This window comes from Ursus maritimus, unplaced genomic scaffold, assembly GCF_017311325.1.
Source record: "Ursus maritimus isolate PB19 unplaced genomic scaffold, ASM1731132v1 scaffold_13, whole genome shotgun sequence".
Taxonomy (NCBI): domain Eukaryota; kingdom Metazoa; phylum Chordata; class Mammalia; order Carnivora; family Ursidae; genus Ursus; species Ursus maritimus.
The window spans coordinates 21,545,899-21,559,145 of record NW_024423675.1 but is presented as its reverse complement, the minus strand read 5'-3'; the positions used below and the strand labels follow the sequence as shown (position 1 = coordinate 21,559,145).

The 13,247-nt window shown below is 37.7% G+C and overlaps 1 long non-coding RNA gene across 2 annotated transcripts in view; it reads right to left on the bottom strand.

The window, feature by feature from the left end:
* Positions 1 to 13,247, bottom strand: part of LOC103676998 — a 45,415-nt gene that overhangs the window by 6,604 nt on the left and 25,564 nt on the right. Inside the window, exon 1 of one of the 2 annotated variants that reach the window (XR_572300.2) lies at positions 399 to 938. The exons of the other annotated variant lie outside the window; for it this stretch is intronic. This is a non-coding gene — a long non-coding RNA (uncharacterized LOC103676998). Of the gene's footprint in view, positions 1 to 398; positions 939 to 13,247 lie in introns of those variants that run through there. 2 annotated transcript variants of the gene reach the window in all.

The following is a 13,247-nucleotide window of genomic DNA, read 5'->3' as shown; positions in this document are numbered from 1 at the left end:
AACCTTTCACACACCCCTTTTTTTTTAAAAAAAAAGATTTTATTTATTTATTCGACAGAGATAGAGACAGCCAGTGAGAGAGGGAACACAAGCAGGGGGAGTGGGAGAGGAAGAAGCAGGCTCATAGCGGAAGAGCCTGACGTGGGGCTCGATCCCATAACGCCGGGATCACGCCCTGAGCCAAAGGCATACGCTTAACCGCTGTGCCACCCAGGTGCCCCCCACACACCCCATTTTTTAAAAGAATTTATTTTTAAGTAATCTCCACACCCAACATGGGGCTTGAATTCACAACCCAGAGATCAAGAGCCACATGCTCCACTGACTGAGCCAGCCAGATGCTCCCCCTTCCCATATTTAATAGAATAAACTATTTCTGCCACAAACCAAAAGCTTACCTTGTTTTGTAATAAGAAGAATATTCTGAGACGATTTGACATTTCTGCCATCCATAGCCTGAATTCCCAAGTTGAAAGAGACTTAAAAACAACTGAGAAAGTCGAACTTCAACCTATCTGGTATCTGGTAACTTGAGATACTCATTATTTCATCCCCACCCACATCCCCTTCTCAGAGAATCTACCCAACCCACAGTCCCTGGAAGGGGCAGCCCTGCTTCCATTAGACCCTGTCTCCGGAACTGTGGCTGATTGGATGAGGGGAGAACACCTAACCCAGTCAGGTTCTTTTGCTTGATTATTTGAACCCAGAGACCTATACATCGAGTCAGTAACTCTGTGGAAGAAACTAGGGCTGTAAGGTCAGGTAGGCTCAGGAGTGGCAGTAATTTGTTGCTGTTTACATGCAGAGAAATCTGGTCCTCAGAGATAGGCCATAACGTGGATGTGCCAAAGGAAGCAGAAATCATACAGCTCCAGAGAAAGAGAAAGTAATGGTCTGACAAGTTGGACCATTTCTATATTTGTGTTGGGAACGATGAGATTTCTCGTCTGGGACTTCTTCTTCTTCTTCTTCTTCTCCTCCTCCTCCTTCTTTTTTTTAAGATTTATCTATTTACTCTAGAGAGAGAGAGAGAGAGAGAGAGAGCATGCGCACACACACGTGTGAGTGGGGGGAGGGGCAGAGGAAGACAGATAGAATCTCAAGCTGACTCTGCACCCAGTGTGGAGCCCAATGCCTGGCTCAATCCCATTACCCTGAGATCATGACTAGAGCTGAAACCAAGAGTCAGATGCTCAACCCACTGAGCCACCCAGGCGCCCTTCCCCTTTGGGACTTCTAATTACCTCGTTTTTACTTGAGTTAATTTGGATCGCTTCCTTTTACTTGTAACCAAAGAATCCCTGACTCAATAGTTTTTAAAAGTTCATTTTTGTCACCCATGACTCTACCTTTTCATACCTCTTTAGCCATCTGGATCCTACAGGTCCTCTGTAATCTGTTTTAAGCTATTTGGGAATATGGAAATATCCAAGAAAAAACATTTCCTTGCAATGTCCTACAGAAGGGATGTCTGGGTCTTTCTAGTTACAGGGATTCAGAGGTGCTTAAAAGATCACCCCTTCAAGACTCAGCCTGCTCTTCAGTAGGTCTTATAGACGTTGGAAGAAACCAGAGGATGAACCGGATGAATAAGCTACATAATTTGATGCCATTTATTAGCTCGCTCTCTCTCTCATTCTGAAATAAATAAATAAAATCTTCAAAAACTGTAAGGTTATATTTTTTGTGGAGTTTTTTCTTGGTCCCTTGTTGAAACTTCAACAAATACAGTATTGAGATCTCTATTTGAGAAAGTCTCTGCTGAGAAATTGTCAAAATAGAGAATTTTTAGCCATGTACTCAGAGAATGTGTAGAGAACTTCCCCAGGTAAATATTTATAAACATACCTAATCTTCACATTTTTAACAGAACCAGTTTAGTATTACTTATTCAAAATCCACAATTGTAGGGGCACCTGGGTAGCTCAGTCAGTTAAGCACCCAACTCTTGGTTTCAGCTTAGGTTGAATCTCAAGGTCCCGGGACCAAGCCCCATGTCAGACTCTGCGATGAGTGCCGAGACGGCTTGAGTTCTCTCTCCCTCTGCCCCTCCCGCTTGTGCTCTCACTCACTCTCAGTCTCTCTCAAATAAATAAATCTTTTAAAAAAAGAAAACCAAAATCCACAATTGTAGTTTTCAATTTAGCAAAAGTTGTTGTGTCTGCTGTGTACTTAGCACTATGTGAAAGCATAAGATGAGGACCCTTCAAAGGACCATACATAAAATGCACGAAACTAGGAATTTATACATCTCAGTATAAATTCAACTGATGAATTTCATTCCATAGAATGAAAGAATTACAAAAATCTGAAGTAGGGGAAATCATACTGTTAGGAAGAGTAGATAACTTTTTGTATAGGCAAACATCAGATAATTAGGGGTACTCTGATATTTGGTCATATCACAAAGTATGCGTGTTTTTTTTTCTTTTTTACAAAGTATGCACTTTTTTTATTTTTTATTTTATTTTTTAAGATTTTATTTGTCAGAGAGAGAGCTAGAGCACAAGCAGGGGGGGGGGAGCAGCAGGCAGAGGGAGAAGCAGGCTCCCTGCTGAGCAAGGAGCCAGATGTGGGGCTTGATTCCAGGACCCGGGGATCACAACCTGAGCGGAAGGCAGATGCTTAACCAACTGAGCCACCCAGGTGTCCCCAAAGAATGCACTTTTAAAGTAGATTCCTCTTTAAATGACTTTCAAATTCTGAGATATTAAAAACCATACATTTATTTATAAGTCAGTCACAGTGTTTACAATCATTAAATCCTTATGAAAGTAAGGTGGACCAAAATGAAAATCATCATTATCATGGATGAAAAAAAATAAATTGTTTCTACCCTTGGGTAATTAAAAATTAGAATATCTTACGAGTTTAACTATATATGACAAGTTAATTTTTATCTACTTTGAATAGTGAAGTCACAGTACTGTTTATTTAGTTTCATATTTAAATGAAATGTGAAAGGTTTCCATTCATTTTGGTATTTCCATACCTATTTCATATCTAGTATTACTTGCACTAAGCTTTAAAAAGAATATAACCTTTTTGTTGCTTATAAGCTTAGTTTTCCTTAAGAATATTCCTAAGAAAAACAATATTTAAGAAAGTAATTAATCACTTCATTACTTTTATTAATTTTCCATTGAGTATTTTAAAGCTTAATCTTTTTTTTTTTTTTGGAAGAAAGCAATTATGTGAACAAAGTATTACGGTAATTATAGCTTAGTTTTGTCCAAATAGGCTAGTTTGATGTATACACTTCAGCCACTTAGAAATAATTACACTGAAGGAGAATTTACTTTATCCATTCACATTATACTTCCATCCAAGGAATTATGTAGAAAGAAGTGATTCCTTTCTCCTTTGTACTTGTTTATTTTCCTTTTTGTGCACCTTGCTAACCTACATAAAAGTTAGTTGTAGCTCATTTAAAGTCAGTCTCCGGTGTGAAGTTGTACATTGCTTAACTGTAACCCAAAGTGTGAGAAGGGGAGTGTCAGTGTTTCTCAACAGCAGTATCTTTAGCAACTAAGGTGTGGCATCTCTAGTGCTACTGAACCCTATTCCAGTCAAACATGTTTCTGTTCTGCATCTTCCATTGTGGAGTAAACTTTCTAATATATAGCTTCTAATCCTTAAATAAAGAAAAAAAAGCTAGAAAAAATAACAAAAATCACCATCCAAAACCAAGAGTCATCCAGAGTGTCTGAATATTCCTGGACATAACGTATCACAGTGGCTGAGTTTTCCTTTACCCCTGCCAAGTTCCGCCTCCTGAGTAGGTTTCCCAACAGGAGATGAGAGAGGGGGCAGAGAAATGTTGCTAAGGAACCCACGGGGTACAGTTGTGCAGTGGGCCTATCAGATGACACAACCTTGAGCTTTGTGCTGGCTTACAAGCATTCCACAATATAATAAAAGAGCTGCAATATTATGTAGATACAGAGAGGCAAAATAGAGAGTTCCTAACCTCAATTGTTAGTCCAGAAAGTCAGGTAGTTGAAGAATGACATGGTTACTTATACCTATGATTTTTTCTTGTTAGTCTTATTTTTTCCCCAGAACACTTTTAGGTTTAGGCATCATTTTTATGTATTCATGATGAATGAATGAATGAATGAATGAATGAATGAATGAATGAAATCATTCATTCATTCAACAACTATTCACTGAGTACCTATTTGGACATTTTGTTAGGTCTTAGCTATTGAAATTGAGACTCTTATATTGATATTGTGAGGTTTCCGTAAGCAGTTTGTTATAAAAATGAACAAGTATAGAGATCAAAATCAAGGGCGCCTGGGTGGCTCAGTTGTTAAGCGTCTGCCTTCGGCTCAGGGCGTGATCCCGGCATTCTGGGATCGAGCCCCACATCAGGCTCCTCCGCTATGAGCCTGATTCTTCCTCTCCCACTCCCCCTGCTTGTGTTCCCTCTCTCGCTGGCTGTCTCTATCACTGTCAAATAAATAAATAAAATCTTAAAAAAAAAGAGAGCTCAAAATCAGCAATTCCTTGAATCCTTTATAATTGTCACATTTTATTTTTGATAAGGTTAGAATTTGAGCCTTTATTTGATAGGCCTATGAGTTACAAAACCGATATTTCCCAACTGTTAAGGGAGGTGCGGAGAAAGTCTGAACATGAATAGCTACATAATACATATTAGAAAATCCATTGGGGGCACCTGGGTGGCACAGCGGTTAAGCGTCTGCCTTCGATTCAGGGTGTGTTCCCAGTGTTGTGGGATCGAGCCCCACATCAGGCTCCTCCGCTATGAGCCTGCTTCTTCCTCTCCCACTCCCCCTGCTTGTGTTCCCTCTCTTGCTGGCTGTCTCTATCTCTGTCGAATAAATAAATAAAATCTTTAAAAAAAAAAAAAAAAAGAAAAGAAAATCCATTATGTTATAGAAGAATTTACCAGAGTTCCCTTTTAAACAGCAGCTCTCGGTTTGACTTTAATCAATTTATATACATTTAAAAGTTTTATTTATCTAAGTAATCTCTGTACGCCATGTGGGGCTCAAACTCACAACCCCAAGATCAACAGTTGCATGCTTGTTCGACTGGGCCAGCCAGGTGTCCCAATTTATACACATTTTAAAGGGGTGCCTGGGTGGCTCTGTTGGTTCAGCCTCCAACTCTTGGTTTTGGCTCAGGTTGTGAGATCGCGTCCCCAGTTGTGCTCTACACTCAGTGAGGAGTCTGATGGAGATTCTCTCTCTGCCTCTGCCCACCCTCCACCCCCCCTCTCTAAAATAAATAAATATATCTTTAAAAAAAAAAAGGCAGGGGCACCTGGGTGGCTTAGTTGGTTAAGTGTCTGCCTTTGGCACTGCCATGCCTTTGGTCATGATCTTGGGGTCCTAGGATTGAGCCCCACATCTTTCTCCCTGTGCCCCTCTCTCCTGTTCATGCATGTTCTCTCTCTCAAATAAATAAGTAAAATCTTAAAAAAAAAAAAAAGCAGCACATTGGAGTGCCTGGCTCACTCATTTGGAAGAGCACATGAGTCTTGATCTGAGGGTCCTGAGTTTGAGCCAATGTTGGGTGTAGAGATTATTTTTAAAAAGGGTGTAAGGGCACCTAGGTGGTGAAGTTCGTTGAGCATCCAATTCAGCTCAGGTCATGATCTCAGGATTGTGGGATCAAGCCCCTCATTAGGCTCCACATTGAGTGTGGGATTCTCTCTCTTTCTCCCTCTGCCCCTCACCCTAAAATAAATAAATAAATCTTTAAAAAAAGGGGGTGTAGAGTGTAGAGCTCACACACACAAAAAAGCACATTATTGTCTAAAGTGAGCTGTACCTGTTATTTATTTTTGCATATTCAGCCCCTATTCTTTGTCTAGTGTAACTTTCCTTTTTTTTTCTGGCAAACTTAATATGCCTAAAATATATGAATAATGCTAATATTTATTGACCACTTAATATATATAACCTGGAGTCATGTTAAATACTACATGCTTTATCTCACTTAGGTTTTAAGAAGCAGAGACTGTCATTATTTCCACTTTACAAATAGTAAAACTAAGGTTATATAAACACCCCTATGTTCATTGCCGCATTATTTACAATAGCTAAGATATGGAAGCAACATAAATGTCCATCAATAGATGAATGGATAAAGAAGATGTGGTATCTATACCCACAATGGAATATTACTCAGCTTTAAAAAAGAATGAAATATTGCGGTTTGCAACAACATGAATGGATCTTGGGTATAATGCTAAGTGAAATAGTCAGAGAAAGACAAATACCATACAATTTCATTTATATGTGGAACTTAAGAAACAAAACAAATATACAAGGAAAAAAAGAGACCAAAAAGAAAAAAGAAAAAAACAGACTTTGAACTATAAAGAACAAACTGGTGGTTGGCAAAGGGGAAGCCGGTGGGGGGGATGGGTGAAATAGGTGATTGGGAATTAAAAGTACACTTACTGTGATGGGCTCTGAGTAATGTATAGAATTGGTGAATCACTATATTGAATGCCTGAGTCTAATATAACACTGTATGTTAATTATACAGGAGTTAAAATTTTAAAAATTTCTACCAAATACAAAAAAAAAGAATGAAATCTTGCCATTTGTGACATGAATGGACCCGGGAGGGTATTATGCTAAGTGAAATAAGTCAGACAGAGAAAGACAAATATCATAAGATTTCACTGTATGTGGAATCTAAAAAAAAAACAAAAAACCACAAAACAAACAGAAGCAGATTCATAATTACAGAGAATGGACTCATGGTTGTCAAAGGGGTGAGAGGTAGGGGAATGGGCAAAATGGATGAAAGGGATTAAGAAGTGCAAACTTCCAGTTATGAAGTAAGTGGCAGGGGTATAAAGTACAGCATAAGGAATATAGTGAATAATATTGTAAGAACTACATATGGTGACAGATCGTAACAAGACTTATTGTGGTGATCATTTTGTAATGTATATAAATGTTGACTTACTATGTTGTTCACCTAAAACTAATATAATATTGCATATCAATTATACTTCACTGAAAAAAAGGGGGGGTATGTGAACAGAGACACACAAGGAGAACACCAGATGAAGACGAAAGCGGAGATTGGAGGGGTGCTTCTACAAGCCAAAGAATGCAAAAGACTGCCAGCAAATTATCAAAAGTTAGGAAAGAGGCATGGAACAGATTCTTCTTCAGAGCCCTAAGAAGGAACACTACTGATATTTTGATTCCAGACTTTTAGCCTCCAGAACTGAGATAATAAATTTCTCTTGTTTATAAACAATAAAATAAATAAGGTAAACAGAATAAAACTAAGGTTAATTTAAAAAAAAAAAAGGGCAGGGGGTGCCTGTCTGGCTCAATCAATAGAGCATGCCTGTCTTAATCTTGGGGTCATGAGTTCAAGTCCCACATTGGGCGTAGAGATAACTTACAAAAAACAAACAAACAAAAAAGAAGGTGCAGTAAGTTGGCTAAATTCATACAGCTATTGAACTACAGAACCAGATCTGGACACTCTTGTGTCCAGAACCTCCCCATTAATTGAAATGCTCTATAACTTCCCATGAGCTTCAGTTGTATTCATCTGATAAAAATTTCATATGGTACATCAGAATGCCTCTAACACTTAAAAATGTTGAACTAGAGAACTACAGTTTATTAAATGTAGTTTGGCTTCTCATTTATTGGGAATAAAATCCACCCATATACACAACGCATTAATCACAGAAAAGTGCTTAAAGATCTCAACTTAAAACCTTTTCTCTTATAGCATTTAGAAACAAAACACCTAAAATTATAAAAATAAACTACATTACTTTTTTAGGACAAAATTCATGAATTGATGTATCAGGACATAAAAGCAAGTTTGTTTGTTTTTATTTACTTGTGACACCATAATGAAGTTTAACTTCAGTCTATATTTTATACATACTTTGTCCTAAAAACAAACACATGTCAAAGATTGTTTTTTAAATCAACAAACTATGCTTTTTTTTTAACATAATGAATTTAAAGTGAATGAAACAGCCTATGTCTTTTGTGAAATGGGAAATGTTTCCTTTTCTGTGAAGAGGATTTCACTAGGCTAACAGTCTCTTTCACTTTCCCCTATGCATCCCAGAGAAGGCAAATGATTTGATTGATGAATTGTAGGGAAGAAACTGGGTTTGTGTATCCCACTCACTTCTTCCATTCTCCTGATAGCTGGCAGCCTCCATGAGCATCCAAGTATTGTCATGGGAGAAGGGGCCAGTCTCTTCAAGTGAAGCCTATGGTTTTCCAGCATTACCCGTTGACCAGATAGGCAAATCTGCCTACTTTTGGAGTTCAGTATTAGGAAGCCCACATGCCCACAAATGTAAGCCATATTCTCTAATATCTGCTTTTAGTGTTAATAAAGAATATCCTGGGGTGCCTAGGTGGCTCAGTCAGTTAAGTGTCTGACTCTTGATTTTGGCTCAGGTCATGGTCTCAGGGTCATGACATCGAGCCCCATATCGGACTCACGCTGGGTGTGGAGCCTGCTTAAGATTCTCTTTCTCCCTCTCCCTCTGCCCCTCCCCCACCCTCCCCTCTGTCTCTAAAAAAGGTGTATATATATATATATATATATATATAAATGTGTATCTATCTATCTATCTATCTATCTATCTATCTATCTATCTATCATGATTCTTCATATACCTGCTCTTAATTAATTCAGAACTCAGGTGGGGAAGAGGAATATGTTTGTTTCCCTTAAACATGAACATGTGTGTGATTGATATTGTTAAATGGTATATTAAAATGAACCACCTTTTTTTGAACATTATTTTTAATAATAGCGCTCTCTCTCTCTCTCTCTCTATATATATATGTATATATATATATAATCTCTACACTCAACGTCGGGCTTGAATTCACAACCCCAAGATCACGAGTTGCATGCTCTAGGCTGAGCCAACAAGGCGCCCCTAAAATATTTTATATTTAAAATCAGCTCTTCATCACAGACCATATTAAATTGTGAAATAACTGTACAAAGTTCCAACGAGTGATAAGATTATATATTTCTGAGAAAGGGACTGTCAAAAAAGTTGAACATAAATCTTAAAGCTAAGGGCCAGTAGGATCCAGAAGCCCATTTTCTCTATAGTAGGCTTTCCCAAACATCCCTAGCACCTGGGCCACTTGTCAAATCTGCAGATTATCTATCATGTCTCTTCCCTGGACATCTTGATTCATTGAGTCTTGATTGGGGCCCAGGAATCTCTGTTGCTAACTTTCTCCTAGGTAAACTTTCCCACTAGGGAAACTGGGGAAAACATTGCTTTTCACCAGAAATAATAAAGCTAACATATTTTGATTTATAGCTGTGCATAAAAATGTAGAATAAGGGACGCCTGGTGGCTGAACCCGTTAAGCGTCTGCCTTCAGCTCAGGTCGTGATCCCAGGATCACGTCCCACATTGGGCTCCTTGCTCAGGGAGGAGCCAGCTTCTCCTTCAGCCTGGTGCTCCCCCTGCTTGTGCCCTCTCTCTCTGACAAATAAATAAATAAAATCTTTAAAGAAATGTAGAATGAAATTTAGGTTTGTATTATGACATCATCCAATAAATGAGGTTGGCTTATTTTTCTAATACTTCCAAATAAACTACTTGTTAACAGGAATATTACAGAATCGAGCATAATATAAAATACAGAACAAAACTTTCAGGATTTTTGGGTCACATAATTCGCACACAAAATGATAGGTACTGTAGCATTTGGATTCAAATCCCAGCTCTGCCACTTCCCAGGTGAGTGATCTTGTACAAGTTATATAACCTCTCTATCCCTCAGCTTCTTGGTCTGCAAAATGAAGATTGTATTAGTAGTAAATTCCTACAGAGTTGCTTTGAAGAGTTAATGAGATAATTAATGTAGAGTCTTCACAGTAAGTAATTAGTTGTTGAGTATCTTATTATGCCTTGTGTTAATTAATTTCAAGAGTTAATACACATAAAGCCCTTAGAAGGGTACACAACACATAGTAAACACTCAATATAAGTTATTACATAAAGTAAGATTGAGATAATGATGACCTTCATTTCCATGAATATTTACATTTTAACATCCATCTTCACATAAATATCCTCTCATTTGTTCTTTCCATTAACCCTGTGAGGTAGGTGTTATTAGCCTTTTTTATTAAGGGTTCCTCCTAAGGAATTCCTTTTTGAAGCTTACAGAGATTAAAAATTTACTCAAAAGTTCACAATTTGTTAGTTGAGCCCTACTTAGAAGGCTCAATGTGCAGGAGTTTGTGAGGTGAGTCTGTTTCTTTTGTCACAGAAGGGCCTGGACTCAGGATGCTTCATAACTGTTTGATGAATTTGATTAACCTACATCTTTTCTCATATCCTTAGTAGTTCCAAAGCACCTAATAAATCAAGCACAAACTCTTCTGAGTTTATCACTTCATTTCATTACTTAATCTCACTCATCATATACACCCTTATCTACTCCCTCTGCTTAAGTATGTTTCTTGTTTCTGAGGCCTAATTATGATAACATATTCTCCAAATCTAAGCTTGGGACATATGATTTGAATAATAGTCCAACAATGGGGCAGAACACTGAAATCAGTTTCAGCCCAGAAAACTAGGGATGTATGTATACTCCCTGTAGCTATGACCCTCCTTTCACTCTTGATCTTTCACTCCTGGTAGTATATGATTCTAATCTCAGTCCCTACAATTCTGCCTTAGAAATGTGCTCAAAAAGTATATATTTACCTATGCATATACATTAAAAATTTTTGGAAAATATACACCAAAGGGTTAATAGCGGCTACTTCCGGGTAATGAGATTGGGGGTATGCAATCTGGATTTTGATTTTTTAAAATGTTATATAATTTTTATTAGTTGAATGGTATTATAATGATATGTTCTATATTTCAAAACTACTTACAAAAAAACTACTTAGGAATATTTTTAAAAATTAATCACAAATAGAACTAAAATCAGGATGTCTTCTTTCCAAATAATAACCACTGCTTAGTCTAGGTTTCAGTCAACTAATCAAGCCAAATGTTAGAGCCATTTCAGCTACTCCAGCTTGAACACTAAATTCAGGATCTCAAGTCAGAGCCTTTATATTGATAACTTGTGCCCAATTTGGTATTCTATTCTATCTTCTTTGCTCTAACACTCTTAGAATCCATTCCCACAAGCTTCCCAGATTCCTATTAATACAGACTTGCATGGTTTTGCAATTATTTTGGTATGTAAAGCTATATTTTCTTGGAACAGAAATGCAGTTTTCCCCTTGGGGTACCCTGGAAATTTAACTGGTTTCTGGAGGCAGGAAGGGATGGTGGCAGTGAGTCTTCAGGAAAATAGGCATCCTCTGCTAAGGTTTTACAGAGTCTTTTAAGAAGGGAAATTGGTTTACCCAGGCAGAGAAGGAGGTTCTGTTTTTACTTGCAAGGGAGGTTCAGGGGAATTTGTGTACAAGATTCTCAGCTTTGCCTTACTCCATCGAAATACCTCCAACTCAAATCTCAAGAGTTTCCCTCCTTCCCAACTGATACCCTGCTCTTAACATTAAAGACTTGGTGAGGGGGCACCTGGCTGGCTCAGTTGGAAGAACATGTGACTCCTGATCTCTCGATCTTGGTGTCATGAGTTTGAGCCCTACATTGAGTGTAGAGATTACTTAAATAAATAAAAGTTAAATAAACAAAAAAGGACTTGGTGAAGTTGTGTGTTCTGCTGTAATTCTGTCATCTGCAAAATTAAATTGGAGGCTTGTCTGCCAGACACTTGCAAGAGATCATTTTTTTTTAAGGTTATAGAATTTCTGTGGTTTTCTACCTATTTTTGAGCTCAGAACTAAATGTCCTGACATTTTCTTATTTTTACTGAATATTCTTTTACTCCCTAGTATAATTAGAAGGAATCTCACCTCTCAGTTTTTGTGGCCATCTTTATCATCATACTAAACTAGCCAGGACTTGAATTCTCAAAGCCTTGCCCTTTTCAGATCCTCCATCTCAAACAGATCATTTTTTAATTATGATGTCATCCCATGCAGTAATGGTTAGTTTCATGTATTAACTTGGCTAGGCTATACTACCTAGTTATTCAATCAACCACTAATCCAGGAATTTCATAGGTGGGATGGGGATTAAATTCTACAGTTGTTAACTTTAAGTAAAGGAGATTACCCTCTATTATTATTATTATTATTATTATTATTATTATTATTAACTGGATAATTATTCTCATCCAATCAGTTGAATACCTTTAAGAGCAAAGTACCGGGGCACCTGGGTGGCTCAGTCAGTTAAGCATCTGCCTTAGGCTCAGGTCATGATCCCAGAGTCCTGGGATCAAGTGCTGCCTGCTGTTGGGCTCCCTGCTCAGCGGGGAGCCTGCTTCTGCCTCTCCCTCTGCCCCTCCCTGCCACTTGTGCTTGGTCTCACAAACAAACAAACAAACAAACAAACAAACTTAAAAAAAAAAAAAAAGAGCAAAGTACCTGAGGAAGAAATTCCACTGAATGGACTGTCCTATAGATTTCAGACTTGACTGCACACACACAATTGCTTAAGGTAACAATTCCTTGAAATATACATATATACATATATATACACATATATACATATATATATACAAATATACATATATATACATATATAAATATACATATTTATATACGTACTAGAGAAATATATATATTAGATTTTGTATCTCTGGAACCTCAGGACCCCGATACACATGCCTTGTCAAAGCTAGCTACGTAATTTGTTCGGCCCACTGCAAAATGAAAATGTAGAGACCCTTATTCAAAAAGCAGGAGACAGGGACACCTTGGTGGCTCAGTTGGTTAAGCATCTGACTCTTGATTTCGGCTCAGGTCATGACCTCAGGGTTGTGAGATAGAGCCCTGTGGCGGGCCTGCACTGGGCATAGAGCCTGCTTAAGAGTCTCTCTCTCCCTCTGCCTCTGCCCACTCCCCCCCCCAAATAAAATATAAAATACAACAAAAAGGTGGAATGGGGATTCTTTTAAAAAAAATAATAAAAAGCAGGAAACAAACAAAAAAGCAGGAAATAAGTGCCATACTAAAACACAACTTTTTTCCTTAAAAATATTTTGTTATTTATAAAACATATGGAGGCAATGATACACTAGTAACAACATAAACTTACTGATTACAAAAATGTACTTTTGGTGTCATAATTTTAAATAAATAATACTTTATTAATGTGATACCTTGATTGATCTTAAGATTTTTCTGGC